Genomic DNA, 16,952 nt, shown 5'->3' on the forward strand with positions numbered 1-16,952 from the left:
CGTCATGAGAAAAGGAAGAGATTATAGCTCCATCTCTCCCGGCCACGTGTGGATACAGTGCAAGGCAGCTGCCTACAAGCCGGGAAGTGAGCTCTCACGAGGACCCGGCCGTGCTGACGCCTTGCTCTCAGACTTCCCAGCCTCCAGAACTGCGGGAGAACAACGCCTGTTGGGTCAACCACCCAGTCTGTGGTATTTTGTTACAGCGGCCCGAGCTAAGACAGCCGTCTACTTCAGTGTCTGCATCTCCAGGTACAGAGTATAAGCTGTGTTCCTGGTCACAGGCAAGGTCTGGGACAGGTGGGGAACAAACTCTAGGGCAAAAGTGGGCATGCTCCTCCCTACATGGGAGGGTTATTCCAAAACAGAGGAAGACTAAGCAAGCCAATTCCCGAGAAAAGACAGAGTCATCTGCAAGACGTCAGGGAATTGAGGCAAACGCCAGAGTGACTTTATAATGAAAGAGACCTGTTCCCAATTCTCGTCCTCAGAGGCAATTACTTTCCTCCAACTTCCACTTAGGTAAGTTGTTGTCCCACGCAGATCTTTAGACCCTCATTTCTACCACCACCATCTTCTTTATTTTTTTTTATTTTTTTTTAATGTTTTCATGTATTTTTGAGACAGGGAGAGACAGAGCATGAACGGGGGAGGGGCAGAGAGAGAGGGAGACACAGAATCGGAAGCAGGCTCCAGGCTCTGAGCCATCAGCCCAGAGACCGACGCGGGGCTCCAACTCACAGACCGCGAGATCGTGACCTGAGTGAAGTCGGACGCTTAACCCACTGAGCCACCCAGGCGCCCCTATTTTTTTATTATTTTTTTTAATGTTTTTATTTATTTTTGAGACAGAGAGAGACAGAGCATGAGCAGGGGAGGGGCAGAGAGAGGGGGAGACACAGAATCCGAAGCAGGCTCCAGGCTCTGAGCTGTCGGCACAGAGCCCGACGCGGGGCTTGAACTCACAGAGTGTGGGATCATGACCTGAGCCGAAGTCGGACGCTCCACTGACTGAGCCACCCAGGTGCCCCCACCATCTTCTTTTAAAAAAAAAAATGCTTTTACGGGAGTCCTTTGCTCACGCCCGTATTCCTACCTGCAGTTTCACGCTGCTATGTAAGGAAGCAGAAAGCCCGATCCACCCATGTCCACAGCTTGGGAGGAAGGCAGGCAGCCTGCTGGCACCACCGTCTGCTACATCCAGTATCTCTGAATTCCGATCTGGCCTGGCAGCTGAGGCCCCTCTCTCCGGCCCTCTGGTCCTCAGATTGAGTTCACGTTCTGCGCCCGCAGGCTACAAGGCAGTCTTTCTTCAAAAGCCAACGTTGTACAACAGCACCAAGTTTTCCCGTTTCTTCTCCACCGACTCTGGGGATTCCCTCCTCTGAAGTGCAGTCCTGAGGGCTTCCCTTTCCTCCAGGCCTCACTGCACTCCGGGCTGCAGGCCAGGGTACCCACCGGCCGAGGGCCTCAGTCCTCCCTCTGAAGTTGAGGGTTTCTCTGTGACCATGCCACCTTTGGGTTTCCGGACTTGCCATAACCCTTGGGATGGCTCTCTGTAACGGTTCCCGCCACTGAATAACGTCCAACTGGATTGTCAGTCTCAGGTTCATAATAACAGTTCCCTTTGTTACATCACTCTGATTTTCCAACAGTAACAATAATAGCATTAATGAGAGCTGATGTGTAAGTGCCAGACAAGTAGCTAAGATCGCCATGTGCATTAGCTCAGTGAATCTTCACTGAGAAAATGAAGTTCAGAGACATTAAGAAACTTCTCCAGGACCACAAAGGTAGTAAGAGAGTAAGAGAGCTAGAATCCTAAATTAAATCTGCCTGGCCCCCAATTTTTTTTTAATGTTTATTTATTTTTGAGACAGAGAGACAGAGTGCAAGCGAGGGTGGGGCAGAGAGAGAGGAAGACCGAGAATCCAAGCAAGCTCTGAGCTGTCAGCACAGAGTCCGACGCGGGGCTCAAACTCATGAAACTGTGAGATCATGACCTGAGCTGAAGTCGCACGCTTAACCAACTGAGCCACGCAGGCACTCAGCCTGGCTCCCAATTTTTAAATACAAGTAATAAAATAGTATAGTTATATAATGTTAAAAAAGAAAGAAAGGAGGAAAACCTTTTCCCCCATTAAATTCTCCATGAAACCTTCAAAAGAGAATACCACACAAGTTGTGGTTTTCCCAATCTTTGGGGCTTCTCTTAATCACTAGCCTCCCAGAAATTCATTTCTCAACCCAGCAAGTCCACAGCAAGGTGTGTGCCCTATTGTTATCATTTGTATCACCATACTGGAATCAACTGTTCCTATGTCTGGATTCCAAACAAGACTCTGGGCTCTTCAAGATGAGCCTCCACACCCACAGGGTCTGGTTTATAAAGGCCCTCAATAAGGTCTATAAAATTGCCATAGCTGCAAGTTCTGCCATGCTATCTGTGCTATGACATGGTTCCCAGGACTTTAAGGTTCATGGTCCACTCCCTTGCTCAACCCAGGAAAGGGTTAGGGATGACCAGGATGCCTCTGCCGACAGCAAGTTATAACCTCGATAAGGGAAGTCAGCTGTCACCTCCCGCAGCTGTGTGGAAACTTAAAACAGACGACGACCATCTCGGGCATGAGGGAGGAAGGAAACCTCGAGTTCAAAGAAGGCCCACTGACACCAACGCTTTGCCGGCCCTCCAGGTGGGACTGGGCCTCAGCCACCAGGCTTTACACAGAGAGCACTGACACTAAGTAGAAGACAGGCCACAGGCAGAATTTCAGGGAAAAGTACTGTGATCTGTTAAGTTTGGAGCTGAAACCACGGCTTCTCCAAGCCACCCTCTGGATCTTGTTGGCCATCAGAGTCCCTGATCTGCAGAGGAGGGAACAGTAGCTGGTGAAGAGGCAAAATATCAAGACTTGTCAGTGCATAAAACAGAGGGGGAGGGGATCATTTCAACAGGATCCACAAGGGAGTATTTCCTGAAGGAGCCAAAGCATCGGACTTTATCTGAATCTTGAAGACAAGCCTGTGAGGTTTCTCCTTCTGGCCTCCACAGCAAGCCTTCCTGTGGAACGCACCCAGGGAGATCCAGTGTCAGGAGGCCAATGCGTTTTGAATCCTGTATGCCTACCATTTAGAAGGGGTGTCAGGGCCCATCGTCACTACTTAGAGAATTCTGAGGCTGCTTATGAGCTCGGGGGCTGAGATGAGAATTAGCTCACAAGGTCAGAGACGTTTCTAGAGTGAAGGGTCAAAAAGAACTTTGACATCCTCAGTGTTACTCCAGAGTCAACGTAGAGGGGGGAAAACGTGGGAATTGAAATAACTGGTGCTTTGTTCCTTCTTCAAATGCAATTGGCCTTCTTTCAAGTCTCCATGAGTTTATAAGCTGAAAGATCTAGTCCAACTCCCCATATCACAAATAAGAGACCTGATCCCCTGAGGAATCACATCACCTCTTCGCCACCCTATGGCTCAGCCCAGCTCTCCACTGAGGCTGGAACCAGGCCTATTTCCCAATTCAAAGACCCTTCTTCCACATCACAAGTCTCCTTCCAACATGAATATCAAACTCAGAAGGAGGTGGTCACAAGCTGCAACCTGCCTAGGTAGAAATTAATCAATCGTTTGGAGACAGGGGCTGTGCAGGGTCCCTAGGCAAGGCCTCGCCTCTCCACCCCAGGCTCATATGCCACTTCCTTTTGCCAGGGCAGCTCCTGGACTGCTGGGTGTCCTTCTGCTCGGGACACTGAGCAAACTAGGTCGAGTATCCAGCAACCTTTCTTAAGCTTTGACGGTCATCTCAACGCTCAGCATTTTCTCATCTTTTCAAGTAAGTGGTGAAAATGGAGATTTTTCAGTATGGCATCCTGGGCTGATTCCCTGGGAGCCGCATCCGCACAGCCCCATGTATTGCCAGCGTGTGTTTCTCCTTGTAGAGTGGATGCCAAATTAAGATTACATTTGGGAATCAATTTTCACAAAGAATTAAGGACGTCAAGCAGTAGCTTGTTAGAAAAATGTACTAGGGAGGAATATGGGCAGAAGTCCTGCTCACGATAGCGCCACACAAACTAGAAGTTTAAGGAGCACCTGTCCTGCTGGCACGAGAGCACAGGAGTTTAAGGAGTGCAATTAAGGAGAAAGGGTCTTCAAAAACCACTAAAGGAATCCTGCAAATGTCACCAGGTGATCACTTACTGATGGATGGGAAAGTGAAATACTGCATAAATACCAAATTCATTTAGCATATATTTAACATAATCCCCTTAAAAATTCCGATGTTACTTTTTGTGGGCAAATTATGTTTTTAGAGATAGAGGGAGCGAGCAGGGGAAGGGCAGAGAGAGAAGGAGAGAGGGAAAATCCCAAACAGGCACCACACTGTCAGCGCAGAGCCTGACGTGGGGCTTGAACTCACAAACCGTGAGATCGTGACCTGAGCCGAAATCAAGAGTCAAGACGATTAACCGACAGAGCCACTCAGGTGCCCCCGTGGGCAAATTTCATACCCCACGGACGTGTCTACATTTTACATCTCAGTACCTATGAATATGTTGCCTTACATGGGAAAAGAGACTTTGCGGAGGTGACCAAGGGCGAATACCCTGCAATGGGGGGGAAACTATCCTGGATTATCCAGAGCCTGATCGATTCCCCAGGGTTGTTAAAATTGGAGAGTATAGGCGCCTGGGTGGCTTGGTCGGTTGAGCGTCCGACTTCGGCTCAGGTCACGATCTCGCGGTCCGTGAGTTCGAGCCCCGCGTCCGGCTCTGTGCTGACAGCTCAGAGCCTGGAGCCTGCTTCCAATTCTGTGTCTCCCTCTCTCTCTGCCCCTCCCCTGTTCATGCTCTGTCTCTCTCTGTCTCAAAAATAAATAAATGTTAAAAAAAAAATTTATAAAATTGGAGAGTATTTTCTGGCTCCTCAAAGGGAAAAACAGAGGGAAACAACATTTGTTGCCTTTGACGATGGAAGAGGGGCCCATGAGCCAAGGAATACAGGTAAGCCCTAGAAGCTGGAAAGGACAAGGAAGTGAATTCTCTCCTGAGAGCCTCCACAAAGGAATCACAGCCCTACTGCACTCTGATTTTGATCAGGTGAGCCCAGCATCAGACTTCTACCCTGCAGAACTATAAGGTAACTAATCTGCGTGGAGGTAAGCGATTAAGTTTGGGGTGCTATTTTATAGCAGCAAAAGAAAACTGATATACTATTTTTAAATCTAACCAAATTATGAAATTGTAAAATGGTATTAAATTGGCCTAAGTTGAAAAATATAGGGGCGCCTGGGTGGCTCAGTCGGTTGGGTGTCCAACTTTGGCTCAGGTCATGATCTCACAGTTCATGAGTTCGAGCCCCACGTCGGGCTCTGTGCTGACAGCTCAGAGCCTGGGGTCTGCTTCAGATTCTGTCTCTCCCTCTCTCTCTGCCCCTCCCCTGTTCACACTGTGTCTCTCTGTCTCTTGAAAATAAATAAACATTTAAAAAATTAAAAAAAAAGAAAAATATAGGGGTAAAAATGGGGGGGGGGGATTTTAAATGTTCTCAAATTATAAAAATTGAAAGTGAGTGGAGGAGACCATCCTGTCAGGTATTGAAATACATCTGGCACCACAAAAAAAAAAAAAAAAAAAGTGAAAACCAAATAAATGCTCCAGATAAAGACTCTAACACATTAAATATTTTTATACACTTAAAGGAAACATTTCTATGCAATGGAGAAAGGAAAACAAATTTAAGAAATAGCTTAGAGATATCTGATCAGCAAATTTAAAAAAAATTAGTTTATATCTGCAACTTATACCATAAGTCAAAATAAATTCTGCATCACTAAAAAAGTAAATATTTTAAAATCCTATAAAATATGGCAAAAATAAAATATAATATAAAATTTAAATATATACAGGAATTAAAACTTTCAAAGCTTTCATCAATGGGAAAAATTCAGATATAATGCAATAAAAGATTTATCTTATAACTTCTAAAATAATATAATAAAACTTAAGAGAAAAAGGATTAAAATGTGTTTAAAGGAAGATAAAGGGTTACTATCTATGTTATATCAGATGCACATGATCATCAAGTAAGATGCCCGATAGATGCATGAGCAAAGAATATGATCTGATCATCTATGCAGGAGGAATTGAAATTAGTAAACAAACATTTGAAAATGCTCTACCTTGCTGTGATCAAAGACAAACAAATTAAAATATTCATCAAGTACCATTTTATACCTATTATATTATCAAAAATAATGATAATACCCAAGGCTAAGCAGGTCCTGATGAAGTTAGTACACTTATACACTGTTGATTGCAATTTAAATAGATTCTGTCTGTAAATTTAGCTATATATATCAAAGGATAAAATACTAATTTTCTTGAATCCAGTAATTTCCATCACTAGGAATTTATGCTGAGGAAATAATCCAGAGAGGGAAATATTTGTGTAGGAAGGCATTTGCTTACTCCAGTAAAGAGCAAAGGTTAACTCAAATAGTTAAGAGAACTTACACTTTATGGAACATCAGACATTGGATGACAAGAAGGCTATGTAGCAATATGGGGGGAAAAAGGCTAATGCAAAGTACTGAATTAAAGGTGAAAAAAATATTAGGTTGAATCACATCAATTACCATTTTCATTGGAAAACTGTAAAATATTGAAAACTCCACATGGTTCAACCTAATAGTTCTATCATGGGTACAGATAGGTAAACATAGTGCTTTCTAGAGACCGGAGCTATGAGGAAACACAAAAAGAAAAACAGGTGAAGGGGTGGTAGTTATCAAGGACAAACGTTTTAGCCTCTGTTGGTTTTCATGCTGTGGTAATATTATTTGAAAAATCAATTTTAATGTTAAAACATTAAAGACACGATTCCAATACAGATGGAGATATCTCCGGAAATAAGTTAAAAGACATCATTCCAATATATCTTCCATTTCAAATTCTTTAATTTGCTGTACAAGAATCGAGGTATTAAGTGTTCAACTAAGGTAAGAATTTGTTTTGAAAAACCCTGGTGAAAAGATGTCAGCATTAGTCATAAGGCAACATAGGAGAGCACCAGGTTTTAGAGTGAAACCCCATTTATTACCCATAAGACGTTGGAAAAATTACTTTACCTCATTTAACCTCAGTTCCCTTACCTGTCAAATGGGGACAGTAATGGTATTTACGGAAGGTTGTCATAAAGATTGCTTGAGATGATGAATATCAAATGCCTCTTTGAGTCTCTGGCAAATAGTAAGCATTCAACAAATCTGAGCGAGTACATCATTATTAATGAACCAGCATACATCTTTAAACAACGACTAAAGTTAGACAAGAATATTCACAGGAGGGTACTTCTATATACATTAGGTTGGAAATTATTCCGACCTAATTTTTTTTTTCTCTTGTCTTTTCTAAACACATTCTTAATCAAAACGGACCAGCCCACACTATGCTATATGTAGAGTTATCTCCAAAATTAAAATGTAGAATACAGATTTGGGAGTGAGCGCAAATGTAAGCTAGAAACAAGGTTTCCTTCTCTACCTTAACCTGTAAAAAAAGAAGACAAAGTGGTCCCAGGCCGTAAAAGTACTCGTAATCATCACCTGTGGATGTGCTTTCTCGTTCTCTGGTGCAGTAAGATCCTGAAGGCCATACGTGACACTGGTCCTTCTCTGTCTGTGCAGCATGTATTCCTTTGGGGGACTGCCCCTCCCACATATGGGGGGAATCTGTCAACCACATGACATCCACCTCCTCCCTCACAGGGGCAGTAGGCACCCAAGCTGAACAGCGAAATTCCCTCTTTGCAAACATCTCCTGAAAAGAAAGTCTCTCTCCTGAAATACTGAGTGAGAAGGTTCTAGGGTTCGGCCTTGAACTGGCAGGACCATGTCGGCTGACTTCAATGGGCCTGTACTACTCTGTCCAGCTACCCCTTCCGGGGCCGACACACTCCTCTCCCCAGCTGCCAGAAGTGTTGGTGGCCGGTGACTCAGAACTGGGTCTTTCACTGGGACTTGCTTTCTGCCACAAGGAAATACATCATCAAGTTACGCTCCCTCCCAGAGAGCGACCCTAGCCACTACCATGGAGTTGGTGCTGTGACCTCTGATGGAGGAATAGAAAGCCATAGACTCTTTGCTTCCATGTGGCCGCAACTCTGACGGGTTCCAGAGCTTCTTACAGAATTAGCTGTAATTAGCTAATTACAGAATTAGCTCAGGATTAGCTGAGGCTTCGGATGCAACCACTTCAGGGTTCATGCTCAATCACATCCTTCTCACTTCCCCACAGGTGTAATACCCAAGGGCTCTCCCCAGTAAACTCCTCATTCAAGAGTCTGTTTCCCGGGAACCCAACCTAAGGCATTTGGCACTTGAACAGAGCCTGTCCCATAATGGTACCAAGAAGAGACAAGAAATAGAGAAATTCGCCAACGTCACTCAACCTTGTTGAATGTGCATTCAGCTATGAACACCTCGACAGTGCTACACCTAAAGCTAGCCCGCTTCTTGGTCTTCCAAGATACGTGAGTCAAAATACTCCACGTTTCAGTTTAACTGGCTAAAACTGGGTCTAAATCTCATATGACTGAAGGAGTCCTGACTAGTCTCATTACCTGCAATACTTAACACAGTCCTACATACATGCACAGCGAGGAACAGTGTTTGTTGAATTTAACTTCTGCACGGCTTTACAGGGTTTCGTATAATGATGGCCTCATAAGATGTTCTACCGAAAAGAAAAGTGGGAAAAGGGATCGTATCATAAAACAAGCTTGGTAAGGGGCACCTGGGTGGCTCAGTGGGTGAAGCATCCGACTTCAGCTCAGGTCATGGTCTCAGGGTCGGTTGAGTTCAAGCCCCGCGTCAGGCTCTGTGCTGATGGCTCAGAACCTGGAGCCTACCTTGGATTCCGTGGCCTCCTTCTCTCTGTGCCCCTCCTCCACTCATGCTCTGTCTCACTCTGCCTCTCAAAAGTAAATAAATGTTTAAAAAAATTTAAAACAAGCTTGGTGCTACATACCATATGTACCTCCAGATTATATATATATATATATATATATATATATATATATATATGTGTGTGTGTGTGTGTGTGTGTGCGCATATTAAACATTCTGACCAATGTTGCAATAAGTTCTTTAAATTATAAATAAAACCTTTTAAACTTCCTTTTAGGCAGAGTTTACTTGGCCACAGAACATCGTGAGCACAGGTAGAGCACCCAAATAGGCTTAGTTTGGCTTACAGTTTGGAGACCACCAAATTTCAAACTTCCTCAGCTTGTTCACCGGCCCTCTTGTGTCCTGGGAAGTAGCACAACTTGCACAATATTTATTACCAGTGACAGAGGAAGAGAGCAGCCTTAACCTTCTTCAACTGATTGTTTATTCCAGCGACCGTATCCAAGACTCTGACAAGCCTTACTCCTCCTACAGTACATTCCTTACAGTCTATAATTCATACAAAAGGAGACTGAGCCTGGAGGTTTGATCATTTTCCCCCAAAAAACTTCTTTTAAGCCTGGTTCTCCTGCCTCCAGATGCCCAAATAATGTCAAACATGCCATTCCTTGACAATTCCTTAAAGCCCTACACCCAGATGTCCAAATAGAAACGTCAGTCTTGACGACATCGCTCTCGTTGCCTCTGAACCTCAAACGCAAATCATTTCTTTTATCGGATGGCCCAGAGACTCAGGGTGCCCTGAGTTGGAAGATATACTACTTCACTGGTGGGAAGCAATAAACGAGGTATCCCTGGGCTTGTTTGCATCATAAGCCCAAAACGAGCCTAGGACACTCAACTCTATACATGTGCCCCCTGGGAAATTACTCTGGGTTATCGGAGAAGGAAAGACAGAAGCATGCAAAGATCAAAGGTGAAAATGAAACACAAGCCTGTCTGACTTCACAACTGTGGTCTTTCTACTTCACGCTACTTCTCAGATACCTGCAAATCCACGAAAGCAACGCCCTGGGGAAGAATTGGAGAACAGAAGACCCAGCCAGGGTCTAAAGCCCAATCTCTAATGCGTGGGGCTAGAGCTACTCCCTCCAGAAATGCCAGTTCAGGACAAAGCACTTTATTGGCCCAGAATTGCTGTCATAAAAGTCAGCCTGTGTTAAACACCCGAAGGCTGAGCCATACCCTCGCTGAGTGATCAGTTGGCTTCCGTTTGATATCCTAGGCGTGAGGCTGGTTTGCCAGACTGAAAGACACCAAGGCTGGAGACGGGATGAAGAATCTGGAGTTGACGCAGGGCCGAGGTGGACAGAAGGCTCTCTGGGGCACTGAAAGCTTGGAGAAATGACTGTCCATGGCTTCAGCTATTCACATCACTCCCAGCTGCAGTGGTTCTGATAAGCAAATTTACAAAACTGTGATTCTGTCCCTTCTCTGGTAATCTATCAATTTACCTGCCCTTTCGACATCCCATGTCAGATACTCCTTTCTAACCAACAGCTTCAGGCCAAGTCACTTTTCCCCCTTAGCGACAGTGAATGGAATCAATTCAAAGGTAGCCATCCCATTGGCTGGCCACGAACCGATAAATTTCCTAGATAATGTGAACCGAGACACAGGGACTGTTGCAAGTCAGGTGTCGGCACTGCAGCGTGTGCTGAGGGCAGACGCGTGACGCAAAGCTGGATGCCAGCCAAAGCTACGGAGCTTCAGAGAGTGAGGGCCTCACAGAGAAAGCGGGTATAGAAGAGGAGGACGGAGAAGATGTGCAGATAGGAGCAGACAAGAAAGAATGAAGCCCCAGAGAAAGACAAAGAGAACGACTGCCTGACAGCTCTCTGATATTCTGCAGAGCCTGCCTGTACTGCATACGGTTTGGGTATCATTTCCCAGAAGCCTCAACATAAATCCTGTTTACACAAATTAGCCCAAGTGGGGGGGGTTCCTGTGGCTGACAAACGATTACCTCACTCGATGTAAACATATCCATGTGTCTAAAAACCGTTGGTTGAGTGCCAGCCAGGCATGATCGTGCTAAGCGTTGTAGCTCCCCAGGTGAGGCAGTGGGCCCCCTCTCCTGGGAATCCAAGCTCAAAAATAGGTCCTTACTTTAGAACAAGTGTAGACCATGTGTGCTGGGGACCTAAGAGAAGCAGTGTGCAATCTGCCTTAAGGGAGGGGAGCAAGAAAGGCTTCCCAGAAGAAGGACATGATGTCGGGCTGCTGAGCCAGGACAGGAAAACATTTGCTAGGTGGGCAAGGAGAGCATCCCAGGAAGAATGAAGAACATCAACAAACAAGGGCACAAGCAAGTCCGGCCACACATGAGCACTATGGGAAGGGCCTTTGTTGTGTCGGGAACAAAGAGAGGAAGGAGACGGGACAAACAGGAAGAGAGGACTCTGAACCTGTTAGCAACAATCAGCAAGAAAAGAATGCAAAGGAGTTTACGTTTTTATCTTTCACCCAAACAGGAGACTGTTGAAACTTTGAGAAGGAAACGATATGCGTACAAGTATTTTAGAGCAACGACTCCAGTAGTGAAAGGGAATTAGGAGGCAGTGTTGGTGGTGTCAGAAGCACAAATTCGGAGCTGTTACAGTATTTTGGGCAAAAGAATTCCTTTACTAAGATGGGGAAGGTGGGGTTCAAGAGAAGGGTGCACATACGTGCAATATTGAGATAGAAGCTATAGGACTTTAGTGCCTAAGTGTGGTGGGAAATGAAACAATCAAGGATGATTCTCAGATTCCTAGTGGAGTGACTGGGTGGACACAGAAAGCATCACTAGATTTAGTGAGATGGAGGTCCCTGGGGATCCCAGCCAGACCTATTATGGTGGGGACCAGATTAGTCGGCTGAGAAGTGTGGGTGGGAGGTGGAAAATGGAGACAGCAAGCACCCAAAATGCCCCAGAGAAGTTCGTACACGAAGGAGAGAGGAGAAATGGGTCTGTGGTTGCAGACAGAAGTGGGTTCGAAGATCATTTGAGGAAGCTTGTTTCTTGTTTTCATTTTTTAGTGGGAGACATCTGAGCATTTTCAATGTTACTAAGAAGGATTCGCAGGAGAGGGAGAATTTAGGGTTCAGGAGCAGGAAGGGACAAAGGCCAGTGTGTGACTCCAGAGACAAAGAGAAAGGGTGAGATTTGTGAGTCAAGATACCGTCCCTAAATGGATCTGGATGTGGGAGTGAGTGTGGCTACAGATGCGAATTTAGAAACGACGGCAAAAGCCTGGGGGAGAGGGGCAGGTGTCACCCATGGGAGCACGAAGAGCGAGAAGAGGATAGAGACCATGGCCAAACACGGAGAGGTGTCCATGTCTAAGGAGTGGACAAAAGAAAGGAGGCCCCTTGGGAGACTGCGAAACAATGCCCAGAGGGGTCCTGGAAAAGAGGGAGGATCTGTAGTCATGAACCCTGCCCCCCTTGTGTCTGGGTCACCAAAATAGCCTTCCGACTGATTTCCCAACTGCTTAATCCCTGACCCAGTGTCCCTGCCAGGACCACGGCAGGGGTGATCAGAGCAAACGTCAGGAGCAGTAGACACGGAACGTATCTTTGATGGGTAAAAACATAACAAGCCACCTGGGCCCCCATTTACCCCACCAGCTGCCTGCTGTGTGACTTTGGGCAAGCCTTCTTTTTCTTTCCATTTCACCTCTCCCATGTGTAAAATAAGGACAACAACATTTTCTTTAACAACCTCATGGGTTGTCCTAAAAATTGCATGAGTTACTGGCTGTGAGAATGTTCTAAGCTCTGCTAAATCACAACACAGGCACGAAGAGTTATTATTAATCTTGCTTCACGGCTCATCTTTTCTCAAATAGTTCTACTGGCTCCCTGTCTTGGCTTCCAGCAGTGTAATGGATGGTTCTGTCACCACCCAAACACTATTGCCCTTTCCTTTTTGGGTCGTTCCAAATCTGAGTCACAGTTAAGCAAATGCAATGCGTTTTGCAGGTAGAGTTGGCAAGATGTGCTCCATTTGCTTTTGGCCCAGGCCTTTAATTGCGCTTGGAAGTAAACAGCAGATTACAGAAGGAAGAGAACAGTGTGATTTGGAAAAAGAGAGAAAAACGGAAACTGAAGTGGGTTTGGCTGGGAAGTAGGGAGTACGTCACACAAACTTAAAATAATTGGGAATATGTGCAGTTGCCTAAAGGCATTCAGAGCTGAAGCCTCCCTGCTAAGGACACTCCTGTGCCTAGGTTCCACTGCCTTCCATGATGTGACCCCATCATGGGTCACCGTTGCTTTCCTGCACATCATTATAAGTCTCCCCACTGTCCACCAACATGTCTATTTCTGCCTCCACACGTTTCCCCACTAGATGCCTCCCAAGAACAGCCTCTCAGCCTGCCCCAACCATGCCAGCCCAAGCCTCTCCTTACTCAGGAAACCTGACCTCCTTTCCCGAATTTTTCCAGAACCTAGAATCCAAACCACATTTTAGTGCATCGCTGGAGCCTCCCTGACGGCCAGTATCTCATGCGCACTGGTCTTTTCTAACATGGACATTAAACAACCATTATGTTCGGGCTGCTTTTCTTCAAGATGCATACATTTCCCAGTTTATACATAAGGAAATGAAGTCTCACGGAGCTAAACTGCCCAAAGTTGGCAGGTGTTGAGGCCTCCTGGGTATGACAGTAAAGTTCAGCCTCGTATTTCTCCTGACTTTGTCTTCCCCGTGGTGCCTCCCACAGCACCGGTTCCTGAGGAGCTCTGGGCATCTGGGAAAGAAGATGCCAACGTATAAAAAGCTGCTGAGAGGGAGATAAGAGGACCCTACAAATCGATACCTTGTTTCCCCAACATTTCTTGATTACAGAGGATACCAACCACATTGCAGTCCCTCACGCCATAATACTAAACCAGAGTCCCAAATAGCTTTGGGGGAAATGAGGATGTCCTTGTCCCATTCACCATTAAGTAATGTTTGATTTTCTATATTTCTCATGTGGCTTTAATCAGAGCGTGCAAATGTATGCAGACTGTGATTTTCACAACGTTTTAAACAGAATAATACTTTCCGTATCCCAGCACCTTAGCCCACCGGAGTGTTGTTTGTGTTACTGTGAACTAAGATGCAGATTCGCCACAATTGCCATCACCGTGGTAATTTTATGCCTTTTGTGTTCAGTTTCTGTTGCACATGCTCATCAAGGAGATTGAAGCTTTACTGATGAAGCAAAATTCATGACCTGCCTTTGGATGTGAGTGCATCAGATTTAAAGAAATGTTTTCAAATCCTGATGGCATCCTGTGTCTGGCTTACTTTTGAGAGAGAATTAAAATGTGCTGTCTCTTACTCCTTCATCTTTGAGCTGGGACTGGCAGATTCTCTGGCAAAAACATCATGGTTTCAGGGGGAACATAAGCCCCTAAGAGCTTTCCAACCCTCCAGGGGATCCCTTCCGTTTGCGTGAATGATCGCAATTACCACAAGGTTCAACTGAACCTCGTTTCTTACATCAAGGATGAGGACAAGGGTGCAGCTGGCATAGAGCATCTGCAGTGATGACACCCCAGTATACATGTGCCACTCCTCCCTGCAAGGAATCGATTTCCCTTACCCTTACATCTGGCCCCGGGACTTGTCTCGACTAATAGAATGTGGCAAACACGATGTTGTACAAATTCGAATGTCAAGGCCCTAGGAGACCTGACAGTTCCCACTTTTATTCTTGTAGAACCCAGCAGCCATGAAGAAATATGATGAGGGCCCATCTGGAGATGGAGTCCCAGCCAGTCATTCTAGACACCTGAACCGAGGCAAGAAACATGTCAGGGAAGCTATTTTGGACATCCTAGCCCCAGCCAAACTCCCAGATGAATGCAGACACAGGAGTGACCCCCGCCAACATCATGTAGAGCAGGAAAACCTCCCAGCTGAGCTCAGCCAGGCCACAAAATCATAAGAATTGTTAAATAGAATGGTGGTTGCCAGAGGATGGGGGAAGGGGGATATGGGGACTTGTTCAATGGGTATAAAGTTACAGTTGGGCAAGATAAATGAATTAGAGACTTGCCATACAACAAAGGGCCTATGATTAACAATACGGTGTCGTGCACTTAAAAAATCGTTAGCATGGTAGACCCACGTTAAGTGTTTCCACAACAACAAAAAGCAAAGAGATACAAGGAAACTGAACTTTTGGATATATTTATCACCTTGATTGTGGTAGTGATGGTATCTCGGGTGTATTTATGCTGGAACTCATCGAATCATATCATTCAATATGTGTAGTTTTTTGATGTATCAATTATACCTTAATAAAGCTGAGAAAGAAAGAAAGAAAGAAAGAAAGAAAGAAAGAAAGAAAGAAAGAAAGGAAGGAAGGAAGGAAGGAAGGGGAAGGGGAAGGGGAAGGGGAAGGGGAAGGGGAAGGGGAAGGGGAAGGGGAAGGGAAGGGAAGGGAAGGGAAGGAGGAAGGGGAAGGGGAAGGGGAAGGGGAAGGGGAAGGGGAAGGGGAAGGGGAAGGGGAAGGGGAAGGGAAGGGAAGGGAAGGGAAGGGAAGGGAAGGGAAGGGAAGGGAAGGGAAGGAAGGAAAGGTGGTGTTTTAAGCCACTTCATTTGGGGGTGGTTTGTTACACAGCAACAGCTAACTGATACAGCAGCTAAGGGAAGGAAGATGCAACAAGATCCCTGATCATCACTGTTACTGGGCAGAGCATGTACAGCCCCCACTTCTTCCTTGCACAAAACTTTCCCCTCCAACCAGACTCACCCACTGCCTCCATAATCTGCTTTGTTCAGCCTGCAAGATACATCTTGGATCTCACTCGTGTGGTTTTCTCTGTGTTGTTGTTGTTTACCCCTTTGCTCCCTCTCTCCTCTGTCCAGTGGGATTAACCCCTCTCCTCCTTTAAGCTCCTTTTAAGCTCTGTAGCTATCTTAATTATTTCTTGGGTCAGTATATGGTCAAGCTCTGTGTGCACCCATCTGCCTCTTCCATTTGTCCACACTGTTACTTTTAGTTCCACATTTTCAGTTTAAGAGCTGGTGTAGAGTCAGTTCTCAATCATGATTGCTGAATGAACGAATCAGGGCTTCCCACCTCTGTACCCTTTCCCTCACCTGGCCTCCCTTTGCTTATCAGCATCTTACATTTAATTTCCTCCACGAGATCTTTCCTGGACCCTCTTGCCTCAGTGACCTCTTATCCTGGAGCTTATTTTATACATGTGTAAGACTCATTTATTTCAAGTCGTCATGGGAGTATTGGGAAAAGTGTTCAATTAGCAACAATTGCGCCTCGGATAAACCTCGTTGGCTACGATACTGTCACTGCGCAAAGCTATGTAAGACTTCTTCAAAAATTCAACGTTAAAATACCGTTTAACACACCTGGTCCAGTCGCATAACGCTGCCACTTAGCCTTCACAGCCACCGGCCACAGGGCTCAGCCCTTCTTCCTACAAGGCCGCCTCTGCTCTTCCACTGCAGGGAACCCTACCGTGTAAGGGAGTTGCTGACCTAACCGATCAGAGGCCACATCATTCATTCAGCGTGTCACCATGTTGCCAGTGTGGGATCCCAGGCTCAATCCTTTCCTCCTGCCTTAGGCCTGGCCCCTGGAGTAAGTCTGCCCCATCCACCTTTTCCTTCCACCAAATAAGCCAGCGATGGATAAGCAGACCGCTTGAAGGCTCACACCCCCCTCTCCGGGTACACCTCGGCGAATGGATCCCAAGATTTAGATTTTATAGAGTGGGTAAGGGAGAGAGATGTGGGAGTCCCCACTGTAGACCCAAGTCCCAGTCATATTCTTTATCCAGCTTGCATCCAAGAGCCCTATTGCGGTAAGCAGCTTCTGAGAGGCCCTCGGTGATCTCCACCACTTGGCGTTTGCACTCCGATGTGATCCCCTCCCAGTGAGGACGGTTGCCCCAATGGTGACTTGGTTCCAGCCAGCAGCACATGGCAGAGGTGAGAAGATGCCCCTGATGAGGCTGCGTAAAAGTGTTACATC

The 16,952-nt window shown here is 45.9% G+C and overlaps 1 long non-coding RNA gene and 1 pseudogene across 2 annotated transcripts in view; both read right to left on the bottom strand.

The window, feature by feature from the left end:
* LOC128777355 (uncharacterized) overlaps nt 1-16,952 on the bottom strand; it is a 101,797-nt gene that overhangs the window by 55,302 nt on the left and 29,543 nt on the right. The window lies entirely within an intron of this gene.
* Nucleotides 16,159-16,279, bottom strand: LOC128777559 (U4 spliceosomal RNA; annotated as a pseudogene).

The sequence above is a fragment of the Panthera pardus genome, unplaced genomic scaffold (assembly GCF_024362965.1).
Source record: "Panthera pardus isolate Hobbes unplaced genomic scaffold, ASM2436296v1 HiC_scaffold_16, whole genome shotgun sequence".
NCBI classification, from domain to species: Eukaryota; Metazoa; Chordata; class Mammalia; order Carnivora; family Felidae; genus Panthera; species Panthera pardus.